The sequence below is a fragment of the Argiope bruennichi genome, chromosome 2 (assembly GCF_947563725.1).
Source record: "Argiope bruennichi chromosome 2, qqArgBrue1.1, whole genome shotgun sequence".
Lineage (NCBI taxonomy): Eukaryota > Metazoa > Arthropoda > Arachnida > Araneae > Araneidae > Argiope > Argiope bruennichi.
The window spans coordinates 89182547-89197966 of record NC_079152.1 but is presented as its reverse complement, the minus strand read 5'-3'; positions in this window follow the sequence as shown (position 1 = coordinate 89197966).

Sequence of the window (15420 nt, the reverse complement as noted above, 5' to 3'; positions counted from 1 at the left end):
ATGTTGTGTGCCAATTCGTCAGATTAAACTTTCATCTAATAACTAATTCCTTGATTATATCAAACATTTTTATTTGTTTTAACTTTGAATTTAAGTAGGAAACGAAGGTGAAAATCAAATACCTACAAATATCAATAGCATCTAATTCAGGTTTCTAAATATAAAAATAAAGATAGTATATATATATATATATATATATATATATATATATATATATATATATATATATATATATATATATATATATGTTATAAAGTAAAAAAAAAATTTCATGTAAAGCTTTTATTTTATTTGAAAGAAGAAATAATCTCAATTTCATACCACATTAGACTGTTTATTTAGAAAAAAGGCTTTTTCTTAGATTTTTACAACATTTTAATCATTAAGATTTCCAAAAAATTATATTAAAATGAACTAAATAAAGAAGATTATAAGCTACGTTAAAAAACAATTTACACAGTTAATTTTTTCTGTAATCAATATGCGCATATTTTTCAAAATGGAATTTTCAGATTTCTCTTTGAAGAATATTTATTTATGAGCATTTAGAACACAAAATCTAATTTTGAGATTGGAACTACTTGTATGACTACCTGACTTCCTATAGAGATTTAAATCAATAAACTATTTTCTACTTCATAATTTGCTTAGCACGGCTTTAGACGTTAACACAAATTGGCAACGAAAGTAATGTGTTCATGTCTATTAATTAAGGATTACTCTATATATCAAAGTATCTAATTACCAAATAATATGATGATAACAATAAATTTATCTCTTTTGACCCGACTTTTGCATGATTAATTTTTTAAATCCCATGCAATATTTCCTATTATAACTCATGTAAAACTAAGATTTATTTACAAGATATATCAAATCTGGTCATCGAACAGCGAAACGAATAAGACCATTATGGCCGAAGGGTTTTAACAAAAGTTTTAGGGCAATATTTCTGTAGATTAGTAAAGTTATCACCTCTGACTCAAATGAATACTGAGTTTTTAAAACTTTTTGAGTTCATATTTACATAAAAAAAGCATTTCCCATAGGATAAGCCTTTTTAGATATTAATAACAGTTTATGAAGCATGATGTTTTCAAAATTAAATGTCATTTAATTTCTTTTTATTGTGCCTAAAGATAATTTCAAATCATTATTTATACTACAAAATCACATTATTTTTATATTTTACATCGAGAAATATCAAAAATATATTCACTTATAATCTCCACAATAACCTTTCAATAGATGGATATTATTTATTATTAATAATTTTCATCATTTCTAAAAAATAAAATCAGAAACTATGATATGAAATAGCATATTGTATCTTCATCTGAAAGTTTAAATAATTTTTTTTTCTTATTCCAGTTACTACTTTTTTAAAAACATAGGATTGCAGACAGATAATAGTAGAAAATTGTGAACACACAATCAATATAATTTATATTTTCAATAGAAGGAATATGGTACAACCACTTTTATTAAAAATGAACGCTAGAAAAATTGTCCTTGGGAATGAATGGCAATGCGCAATGGAAGAAGCATAGACACAAAAAATATATGTTCACAATCAATATTAATATCAAAGTTCTTTTTAATTTTTTTTTTAAATACACTCCTTTATAAACCATAACATAAACGTAAACATAACATAAACAAATAATCCTTTATAAAACTTAGCATAAACGTAAACATAACATAAATATATAATCTTTTATAAAACATAACATAGAAACACAATAATTTTTTTTAAACATTTTCCAGTCAAAATCAACTTTTTCGTTAATTACAGAATGTTTCACTTGTTTACATAAATTTCAAAAAAAAAAAATAATAAGGAATCTAAAAAGTTCGAATGCAAATTATTTTTTGTGATATCTTCCTCAACCAAATATTTTTAATTATACGAAGGTGTACTTCCTTTTTGGGAATTTCGGTATTGCGAGGACAATAGTTATTTCTTGATAAATTTTAATATTTATTAAGAGATGATAGCTTACAGAAACAAATTATAATTCGATCGTCACTATTCATTTATGAGTTTTAATTTTTTCTTTTAATTAGTGGATGGATATCTATGCAATAATTATTTAAATTATTGGATGGATATCGATGATAACCCACTGCTGATACGTTGCTTTATCTCTATCTATTTCGGCCAAATAAAATACATGATTCCTTATTTTTCTGCTTTTATGTAAATCATAAATAAAGTTTATTGCTCTTAACTGTGAGAAATTCATGAAGTGTGTTTTTATGCCAGACGATTATATTTAAGGTTATTGGCCCCTTCACATTCATTTAAAGAGCCCACCAACATTTATAATGAAATGTAGTTCCAAGAATTTATTTATACAATTTTCATCTTTATAATATTTTTTTTCTTTTATAGTAATCTATGTTTCATTTATATAATATTACAACACAGAGTTTCCCTCTATCATTTAGTAAAAAATATTGCTCTTATTTTCAGATAAAAGATGAGGGATCACTTTGTTTTAAAGATAGTATTAATAGAATGAAGTTCATGCAGTATAGCATATAATAATTCTATTGCTATTACAGATAATCAATTCAATCCATTCAGATACAAAAAATTTCAAAACTGTTGGTGTTATTAAATCCTTGTGTTTGAATTCCATATCTTTTAATTTGCTTTCTTAATTTTGTACAAAATAAAAATCTTGTTTTTCGAGCTTTCATATCTCACTTTTAATTTGCAATATTCAAATCAGTGTTTCAATTTTAATGCGGTTTATTGCTTTTAAATATAAATTGCAGATTCATCATTTATTTTTATAACGTCATTTATGAATTGTTATAACATCAGTTTTATAACAACTTATTTTCCAATTAAATCTTTTACTTTATAATAATCTAGTTTTCATGTTTGTAAATTGGCTTTGAAAGTATTAAAATACCTTCTTTTTGCAGTTGAATTGCTATTTTTCAGGGAATAGAAATTTTATTTTCAATATATATTTCCTACCACCATTTTTTTTGTTGATCTTCGGTTACCAGTTCCAATCTTAGACATATTATAACTATATTTCTATATAAATTTATAGTTGCATGAAAAAATTATTATTATTTAATAGTTAAATATAATTATAAGGAATAATTCATAAAAATTGGATTCTTCAGGCACGTAGCACATGGGACATAATAATGTTTGATATCAAGATTTAACATCTATTTTCGAAGAGTACAATGACAGAAGATAAAGCACAATTCATCCAAAAGCCTTTTCTTCATTATCTATACTATTCATTTGAATTATTCAATCATCAATGACTAGATTTTGTGACGGTTTGTCTGGCTAAAATCCTGGTTTTTCTGTAAAAGAAAATAATTTAATTTAAATAAATGAAAGATTCGAAAAACATTTGTTATTTATAAAATTCTTAATCTAAGCATTGCAAAAAATAAATAAATAAATAAAATGCGCAAAATTATTTTAAACTGTATAGATATTAACTCCTTCTGAGACTAAATTACTTCAGAAATATCCTGCATTTCTGAAAGGATGGCAGATTGCAGGGAATGCCTCAAAAAATTAAATTGAATACAAATTAATAGCCATTTTCTTAAAGCATTTTCAACACTTGAAGAAATTAGATAAAAAGAAATAGTATCACGAATTTTTAATTGAAATAAAGCTGAAATGGATTAAAACAAAATTTGATTAATTTTTAATAATTGACAAGAAATTTCTTTAGTTAAACAAATGTTTAGTTATTAATTTTAACGCGCTAAATTTTGCACTTCTAAAAAGACTTTATATGTAGATAAAATGAAATAAAATATCAATGGGAAGCTAAAATTAATTGTTCAATATATGTATCTTAAATTATTTTAAATATGTTATCTAGCTATTGCAAGGTAATAAGTTAAAATAAAAGACAACTGAATAAAAATAACAAAGTAATAAGTGCATAATGAATTAAAGTACAAAATTCTTTTAATTATATAACTAAACGTATAATATAAGTTTAATGAAATATGAATTATATAAACAACATACTAAGCAATTTGATATTACTTAATAAATAATATCAAATGGGCTTACTTATAACTCCATGATTACCGTAATAAACATAGGATCCGGTCTATTTCCAAATTTATTATATTGTCCGTCTGCATTTCCATCACCGTAGTCATAGGATCCATCTCCAGAAACTCCAAAATAGTCACCATTTCCAAAACTGTGAGTATTGTAACTTGTTCTGTGTTCTTGTTCTTTATGAAAATACCTATTTATCATTCCATTTTCATATTTGTGATGGTTGTGATCAGGAAAGACATCAAATTCCAGGTGGGCGCTCACAATGTCTGCCATAGCCAAAACTAGAACGAACTATAAAGAAGCAAAGATTTCAAATTTCATTACATACTGATTACATAAAGTGCTGTTTTATATTAAGGAACAATCCTGCCACTTTCATTTTGTATAAATGTAGCACAGTATTATAGTAAGATAGACAGATTTGGTCTCAGCTACTCTAATGTTGGTTAAATTAAATTATCTTTATAATGATAAACCAGAATTATTTAATTTTCATTTAGGGTTAAATTACAATAACGACACATAAGAAAGATATCTTAATCATCTCCGAAATTCTATAGTAATTCTTCAAAATTTTTATTTTTATAGATTTGGTATGCAAAATTGTTCTTCTTTGGAATCGGGACTAATGGCCACAAATTTCTGTCCAAAAACCGAAGCATAATTATCAGGCAATGTGCTTTACATACAAAAAATAATTATTATTGAATTAACACCTCACTAACTTCATTTCTACGCATCCAGCAAGCGCCAAGGAATACAAATAATTATTGTTCCTGAAAATGCGTCTATAGTTTGCTAGGACATCAAGTTAAAAACATTTCCTTCTAACTTTGCAAGCAAGTTAATTTTCATAGGAACGATATTAAAAACATTAAAATTATTAAATATATTAAATTTTAATCAGAATTATTTTAGCTGTGGTCAAAATAATCACGTTTTATTTATGCTTTGAAACAAGATCACAAAGGTATGCTTATGAATATTCAAAGAATTAGAAATATTTTACCATTATTTTCATCATGTTGAGATAACTTGCTTGGCTCAACAATAAATATTAAAATTGTGATTTATAGGGTTCAGTGCATAGTTTGTGTGTATATATACCCGGAAATATTCGGTTGGATGAATTTTATGTTTCTTAAAGGAAAATTGCTACGAAGCATTAAGAAAAGGTAATTTATGATAAAATCAGTCTATTACATAATAATACACATGTGCTTCATTTGTATAATCCATATAATAATATGAGAGTGATGTTATCAGATGTGACATCAAGATTGTAGATATATGTTATTGAACAACCAGTTTTACAATTGCTTCAGAGTTATACGAATATTTTTCAAGAAATAAATCCAGATTAAATAAAAAACACGGAAGAACATTTTCTTCCTATCTATAATTTTACTCATTTTTCATGATGATATCGAAACAGAGGATTTTATATTTATTAATCTACTACTTATATCTACAAAAATAAACTGAAATCGAAGACAATTTTATGAAGCATATTGGATTAGTTTATTTTTAATCCTAAATACTCGGAAGGATTTTATTTTTCTGGATTTTATATGGATTTCACGGAGCAGTGTTGGTATTTTAATATTAAAAAAAATAAAACCAGCTAAATTTTTAAAATTTAAACTAACCAATTGAAATTTTAGGTACTGGTTTCATTTCTTCCGATTTATTAAGGAAAAGTATTCAATTAGTAGTTGTTCGGGAATGTGGTCAATGTCAATGGATAGGCTCTATATCTAAGCAAAAAGGATAATTAGAATTCATCCAACTAGTTGACAGTTATTTCTTTAAAAAGTTTATAGGATTTTCGGCTGATTTTTCGAAACTTATTACTTTATTAAAATAATTAATTAGGTATTTATTACAATCGTGCTTTTAAAAGGCCAAGCTTTTGTTTCGAAAAAAAAACGCATTTTGTTTCAGATAGTCAAAAATCTGGACATTAAAATTGGTATCAGGACATGAGTAAAGTATTTACGATATATTTTTATAAATAGTTTTCAAAAAAGTCTTATATAAAAATTATATAAGATTTAAAATACATTACAAGTTTTCTATTTTTTATTGTGATAAATATCTAACTCAATAGATTCCCTATTTTCAATGATAAATAGCATTTTATAGAGTAGAGTAGCAAAAAGGGACATTTGTTTATAATTCAGACAATTATGAAGTTGCAATTTTGCAATTTTTTTTATTATCTAAGTGAAGTAAAAGGTAAAAAAACCGTTGATCAATTCTCAAGAATTTAAAAATTATCATATTTTGAAAACAAACTGTAGAACGATTTTATTAACATAATCGAACTTCGTACCTTAATTTGGAAAGAATAGTAAGTATTTATGTCTGCATATCTCTAACTGATAAACTTTTTTGAGACACTCAGTATAGAGATATTAATGCATAACTATGTGTAGTTTCAGCCTCATTAATTACAAAATTAAAGATTAACTTTATTTCCTAATTACGCTATTTCATTCAAATTCCAACGTTGAAATTATTATTCATTTCTCCGATGATGCTATGCCCACCATCAAACTGAATGCCGCATTGAATAACTTATTAATAATTAAGATTCATTTATATGTACTTTGACGTTTTACTAAAGATTGATTAAAATAAATATGTATTTAACATGACATTGCAGCTTACAAAAATGCATAAAAAAGGATACTTATTTCAGAAAACTTTTGAAAAATTCACCGTAAATTTTTTCTTCATCCATTACAAGTTATTTTGTATTCCTTTAGTTTCCTTTCCAATCCTTACTACCAATAAAGTAAATCAATAATTAGCAAAAGAAAGGAAGCATGTGCATTATTAAGAACAAAATTAATTTGTTAATTTAAGAGCAATAAATTGATAATTGCTAAATTTTTCATTCAAATTATTTTAAATTGTATTTAAAACATATCAATATTAAAATGATTCACAAAAATTTGTTAATGCTGTAAATGTTATGAACATACTTTACTAAATTTTTAAATTCAGAATACAAAGAATTGCTTAAATGTTTTACTATTTACATATGTGCACCATATCCATATCCAAAATTTCCATATCCTGAAACCATATCATCCGTACCCCAGACCACCGTATCCATGTCCTTGTGCCTTTCTGAAGTATAAAGTTCTGAATCCGTGTCCATGGCCATAATGACTGAAGCAAGTGTTTTTGCCCAGAAAGCAAGTGACGATGACGACAAAGGAGAAAAAAGAATTATGTATCACTTGCGCTCACTTATCAAAAAGTGCTGTATGCGCTCGAGCATTAATAATGCTGCCATATTATAAAGTTAATCTTTGTATATAAGATTTGGCACATTGACAATGAACGATGCAAGATAATCAATCGAAGTCAATGTGAAAATGATATTCCATGTCTCTGATAATGGAATGGAGCTTCCGTAGAAAAATGCTGATGACCCAAATGATTGTTCTTTTTAAACGAACGATTAATACTGCGTTTTAGAAAGGTTTTGAAAATAATAAATAAAATAATAGAAATTTACTTCTAGAATTTATTAAAAAAGGATACATCTAAAACTTTGCCATACCGAACACTTCATAAAAATTATAATGTTTATGCACATAATAATAATTTAATCTAATAAACTGAAGTATAATTTTCTAATTTAATCTCTATATCTTTCAAATTTAAATGTTATAACTTGTTTTATTTATTTAGTAGAATGAAAAAAAAATATTTAGAAAATGTTTTAAATTGAAGTTTAAATAGATATAAATAATATTTAATTCTTTTATTTTTTTTCTCTAAATTCTTCAGCTGTGGAACTGTCTTCTAGTGCATTCCACCTAAGTGACAAATATGAAGAAATTTACATCAATCGTTAAAGTGGTTAAACGTATGTTTCATTAGGTTATCGCGGAAAATGCTATACTCACGTATTAATATGTTTCATTAATACAAAAATATATGAAATGGATAGTTATTGCTTTCTTAAAAATGATTAGTGCCCAACATGATTTTGAAGACACATTTAAATATAAGTAAATGTCATAGATTCTTTATTCCCAATCACTTTAATGAATAAAGATTGAAAGTGCTATTTCATCACCTATCATTACCTAAATTGTGTTGAAAACTTCTACAAAATTATAAATTTTACAGTTATAAATATTTGAAAAATTACGAACAGTTTCATAAACATCTGATTCATTATAGTTATTAAAAAGTAAAAAAAAAAATGATTCTTGCAAAATAATAGTAAGCATCGTTCAAGGCCTGATATCAATCTTGTGGTTTCAAAACTACACAAGCTAAGAACTATAATACAGGTTCGCCTCAAATATTTACATTTTTTTTTCTTTTAAACTATTACGAATAGTTCCAGAAATTTTTAAAATATGCATTTATTACTTTTAAAATATACAGGTCTTTTAATTCATTAGGACTTATTATTAATTAAGTATTTGATAAGAAACAAAAATCAAACTAGATCATCTTTAAAATTTCAATTTCAAATATTTCCTTTCTTAACAAATGAAAAACAAAAATCGGGTTGTATTTCAAAGCAAATACTATGCACCTTATCGTTTTCTATGCTCATGATGCGCTATGTGCATCTTTCTTGAAATGTAGATTATTTTTTTCAATGCGCTCTCAAAAATTATTTAGTTGCCCCAATTGCGTTTTATTGAAAGATTTTAAGAAATTTTTGGATAATAAAATATATTTATATATTTTTTTCAGAAACCAATAATGGAAACAGGCTAATGAATGTATTATTTACATTGAAGTTATTCAAACAAGTTGCATTTTTCTGTAAAATAATAAGCGTTCTTGTTAAAATAAGACAGTACTCATTAATAATATTTCAAATAAGAGCGCTGCTTAGTTCTAAAAAAATATTTTTAATAAGAAAATATTTAAAAATCTTTCAAATCTGCAATACATTAGTTCATTTTATTCTAAGTAGGAAAACTTATTTAACGTACATTTTATTCAGTTCTGATTCTTCGTTTACTGTCATATTTAAAAACATCGTCCTATGTTTGCGCAATCAATAGCTATTTGCAGTATCTGCAAGTACTAATTTGGAATACTTGATTTTCAGACATTTAGCAGAAATTAAAGTTTTATTGACGGATAAAATAGCATATTACTATGTATTTTTTTATAAGTATTGCCAGTGCTAATTTTTAATTTGTTCTATGTACATGTAAACTAGGAAATAGCATACAATTTCAAAATTACTTTATATTATGTTTTCACTTTTACTTTCCTAAATTTATCCTTCCTAAAATCAAAAGGAAACAAATATGACATTTCGACCATCGTATACCTTGGACCTTAATAGTATTCTCACTTCTATTAAATAATTCAGCCGTGAAATAAGACAATTCGCTGCTATATAAGCGTGGTTCTGGAATAAATTTTGGCGATACCACTATGCAGTTGTATTCAGAAACAAGTGTTTAAATTTAGATATTTTTATTCATATATTTTAAGAACAAAAATGACAATCCTTAATCTATCATTCCAAGTAATTCATGGACACACACACACACAGTGTGTGTGTGTGAGAGAGAGAGAGAGAGTATATGTGTGTGTGTGAGAGAGAGAGAGAGAGAGTATGTGTGTGTGTGTGTGTGAGAGAGAGAGAGAGAGTATGTGTGTGTGTGTGTGTGTTCAGGCAAAATTCGGGCTCGAAAATCACTTTTCTGACCTTCTGAGATATTGCAGTTAATACTATATATATATAGGAAACGTGAAGGAACGGGAAGATGAAATTAATCAGATACAATCAGATACAGCGCATTGCTTGTCACAGTTTCATCTAATGCTTACACGGCTCTTTTCAAATTTACACAAGGTTTATTTTTGGATAGAATATTTCATTTAAAGCTTTAGTTTAATTAATAAAACTGCACTTCATAAAATACCCCACCCTTTCTAAATATTTTTATCACTTCATCAGCAGAACGTCAAACACTTAGTTTTCCGGATTACAAAGATGGCAGTTGTTTTCGGTAATATGGATCAAAGAAAAGATGAGCTCACATTTCAAAGCCGATGTTTACAGACCTAAAATAAATTAGTCATTGAGACCATTGCGAATTCCATTATCCTTACGCATTCGTCATTTGCCATCACCGGCGCATAAAAAAAATGGGAAAACACAAAAATTCATGGGTAATTGGTAAAGAAAATAAATGTGAAGCATTTCCTCTTTTCTTTGAATGAGTTATTTTCCAGCGAAATGACATTAAGAGCAGTCATACTTTTAAGTTATTTACATACTCCAAATCAATTTGATATTTAGTGTAGGAACAACAAATAAACGATAAACGAATCAAAGATTTGGCATTTCAAAACGATTTTAAACATTTAAAATAAGACTTAGATTTGTATAGGAAAGAATTTTCTAAGGATTTCATCATATTAAAATAATTCACACTTTTTTGCCAAAATTAATGAATAATTCTTTAAGTTCAAGTTTTTTGTTTGTCTATATATTCAAAAATATTCGCTTGGGTGAGTTTCTTTTCTTTTTTTCCTTCAAAAATGACACTTTTCAATGAAGCATGAAGAAACGGAAATTTGAGATTAAAATCTATGTTTAACATGTTTAATACATGCATATTTCATTTGTATAAGCTCTTTAATATTACGATATTCTCAGTTAGGCTATCAAAATGGAAGTCATAGCCTATTAAATATTCAGCGTCTAAACATTGCTTCAGATTCGATACGTGTATAAAGATAAAATCGTGTAATTTTAAAAAAGTCAATCGTCCATTGTTTTGCTTCACCTATATTCTTGCTTCATAATCTATAAAGATATTTATACAAATTTAATCCTTCTTTTTCTCTATTTGAAACAGATATCAGTAAAGACAGAATTTCGTAACATTTGTTGTAAAATGTACAATTCCTTCAGTGCTAAATATTTAAATTTCCAGAAATGAAAAGCTCCCGGTAGGTTATCGTTTTCACAGGATAAATCTTCCGATTCTGAAAAAAACAAAAAATAATAATAAACGATAAAAAATCTGGTTCATTGTTCTGCTCTTTTGGTACTATTTCTGATTGTGAACTATTTCTGATCTGATAATGAAAATATGTAAGACAAAAATACTTTAAATATTTTTAAAATTTTCATATATTTTTTTTTGAAGTTACATTTTCGATTTTTCTTCTACTTGGGTTAAGCATTATTTTCAAAGTTATATATAGACTTGCAATCAATAACATAAAATATCCTTTTATGTGATTTCAACAACATTAGACGTGCTGCGTCTTTAAGATATTTCTGTAATTTTAGCTTGATGATAGATGCTATTCTTAAATTTATTTTGCAATTATCAAAGCTTTCTCTTGAAATATTTTGGGGAAAGGAAAGAAATCAAAATAATTTAAAATACCTTCACCTATAAATCTAATTTTAGGGCAACAGCTTTTTGCATATATGATTTTTTGACAGGAAAAAGAAGTATATAAATATTTAAGAAAAGGTTTTAAAAAATATTTTAAAGCATCAAAGTAAGCAAATTAATTAAGCAATGAGTTAAGTTCAACTGAGCAACTTTTATCGTCATACAAAAATATCACCCAATTTTATTTTTTAATTATTTTAATGAATTTTAGATTTAAAAAATAAAATTAATTTTCTATTAACATATTCAGAGTAAAATAATTTATTTTACCTTATTTTATTTTTATTTATCCTTATTTTGAAGCAGCATTAGGACTATTAATCTTTCTTTTAAATATATAATTAATGCTATCCATACATTAACATTTGGTCACTTATTAAACCCTTATGAAAAATCTCATGAAATTCCAAATTTGCATATACATCATTCAATTATGTTATGTGTTTTACGCTCAAAATGTTTAATAGGAATGAGTTAAGAATTAAGATCCAACCAGGCCAATGATCTTGTTAAAGCGTCCTCTTCTATCAATTTTTGAAAAAATTTTAATCGAAGCATACATGCATAGTATAGAGTTTATGAATATATTTGATTGAAGACAAATGTTAACTGTGGCAATTCATAAAATATTATAATTATAAAAGAATAATTCAGCTTCAGAATATTGTATTAATAAACATTATGTAACTCATGGTTACAATAGTTCAGTATTTTATTCTGAAAGTGACAGTTTATTATGATTGTTCTAGTTTCATGTTCTTAATCAAAAAGGTATTAATTAACCATAAAATGGCATTTTAAGAATAATTTATTTTGAATTTCTTCATATAATGCTAAAGTTTAGACACTTACAATATTTGAAAAATCCTTTCAGGACAATTCGCGAAGTTTGTAGGAATATTATGATAACTTATCATACTATTATCAATTCAAGATTCTTTAAATGTGTGTTTTATATTTTAAACTTGTAATTTGTTTCTTTGTTTTCTTCAAATTAAATTATTATTATTCGCTTTATTCTAATACTTAAATTAAACAGTATTTAAAAATTAAAATAAAATAATTAAAATTGATGTGAAGTGAAATGTGTCGTATCAGAAAATAAAAAAAAAAAAGCTGAAGAATTTTATTTTCTTTAGAGTAAATGTGAAGTAGTTAATATAACGTGCGTGTTTTTATACAATAGGACAAAGAATATTAGAAATGCAGACATAATATTTGCTTAAAATGTCCATAAACTACCATTCGAGGTCGAATATATTGATGACTTATTGTGACCTATATTGATGAGGCTAGGAAGTTAGTAATTTTAGTTGATAATTGTAACAAATGACGACAAACAGAGAAATACAAGAATGTAATATATTATCGATTAAGCAGTAAATGAACCAATAATTTAATTAAATGTCTTATAATTAATGTATGGTATATATTTTAAGCATGAACTAGAATAATTACAAAAATTAAATAATTCAAATTTATTTTTATGGGTTTTTTTTCTAAAATATCTTGATACTATACAAATAATTATTAAATGTTAATTTTACTAATCAAGTTGTACCCATCTTGTGATATCAAATTTTTTCACTGGCTTCATGGTGTAACTTTGGTTCTGATTGGATTAGGTCGGACATTCATCATACCCATTATCAAAATCTGCATATCCTCTCAAACCACCATATCCATAAGCAAAACAATCATATCTTTTGAAACTACCATATCCATAACCTCCATATCCTGAACCACATCTATCAAAGCCCTATTCACCATACCATAGACCACCATATCCTTCCTGAAGTATTTGCTGCTGATTTCGCTTCCAAGACCATAATAACTATAGTGGTGTTGAGGAAGGGTTGTCCATAGCGCAAGCAGCAAAAGCCAAAAATGCCAAGACAATGATGTTACAAAAAATATTTGTTCAGCGCGTTTTTTTGAAAATAAAGTCGTAATATTCTTTTGATAAATTAAATGTAGAGCCTACACTTAAAGGAGCATAAAGGCAGTCCTCTTTTGTTAATCAATCTCGGCTGTCAAAGGATGATTACGACAGAGCAGCAGCAGATGTCGTAATCATCAACAAAATCAACAAAAGAGGATTGTCTTTATCCTCCAGGAAGTGTAGGCTCTACATTTAATTTATAAATCATAGCATTTGTTAATTATTATTTAAATCAAGTTAATTTATTAAGTTGATTATATCTCACAATTACTAAGTGCAAAATATATTAAATTTAAAGATTGAAAACAATTGTATCCTAAAAATTTCTAAAATCAAGATAGAATTACCCTAATATAAATTATTATATATGCTAAAATGCTACTTGAAGGGATCAATTACCTCAGAAACGATGGATATTATTAGACGCTAAAGTGTAAGTCAATACTTAGTGACAATGAATGCTCTGTTAAATAACTTCATATTTTTTATACTTTCATTAAGCCTTTTATATTAACTGTGCTCATAATTTGTTAAAATGAATGACTTTTTGTAATAAATTTAATTAAATATCATACAATCCTGAAGAATATGGTAAAGTAATACGTTTTTGGACGTTAAATGTGCTACAAAGCATGCATAGACTGTATGAAAAAAGTTCCAAAATTATGTAGTTATAAAGGAAGTGGATGAGATTTAAAGAATGAAATTAATAAAATAAATTAATATGTAAATAAATTTATGTATAATATTAAAATGAAATAATTGTTGGGTGAAAGATTTATTATATGTAATAATAAGTTTTAACAGATATGTAAATTTTCTAAGAGAGCAAGCTATAATTTTGATTTGTAATAAAATTTTGAAAATCTGATTAATTGTTGCAGCAATTTTTTTCATAAAATTCTACTTATTAATTAATTAGTAAATGAAAATTTTCTAAAAATTGAGTAATATTTTTTAATACTTAATCATTTAAAGTATTAAATATAACATAGATAAAACACATCTAAGCACAAAGTGAGAAACCTAAATTGGCAGAGATATTTTTTATGTCTTCTAAGCTAAGAAAGTTTTAATAATTGTGAGAGAATCTGTTTAAAACTTGGATTCTATTAGAAAATTTTTCGTATGCTGTAACTTCTGCCATGTTTTCTTCAATTTCAATAAATGTTTCAGATAGTAATCAGTTTTTAAAAATTATTCAAAAAGAAAAATACACATTAATGTTATTAAATTTATTTATGACAGTATTAATTATTTAACAATATTAATTTGATGATTAGAACAATATTATTATTGTTTCTTCATGTCCGGACTATTGAGTGCTGTGAAGATTCTTTTTCTGAAATTACTTCGTTTATATGAAAAAGAGAATGTATTATTAATAATCATACCATTTTTTCATGCTCAAAAATTACTAATAATCTCATAAGCTACTATAACTTTATTTTTGTATTTAAATATCTTTAAAAAATAAAAAAAAATGAATTTCTTACAATATTAGAATATGCTGATATATTATAAAAAAATGTGAGTGATAATGGCAATAATGAATTATTGATATTATTTGTTATTAGAAGTGTCTAATCTAAAATTTCTAATATTTTTAGAATATTCATAAATTTTATGGAATGACTAATAAAAGTATCTAAACATTCAAACGGAAACCTATATTTTAATTATTCTATTAATTGTAATTGTTATATGTAAGACAATGTTATTGGTTTAATTTCATAGAAAAATAACAAATTTACTACGTTTTTAAAAAATGTCGCACTGGTTAGAAATTATTAAAATGAAATTAGTTATGACAATCCTTTATATTAAATAGGACACATAATCTTTTTGTAAAATACTCTTACTTGACTTTCCATATTAAAAAATTAACAATATATTATGAAAATTTTTGATGGTTTATTAATTGCTAAATAGATTCATGTATTTGTTTGAAAAGTTAATATGTCTAAAAGAAAGAAAAAAATTATTAT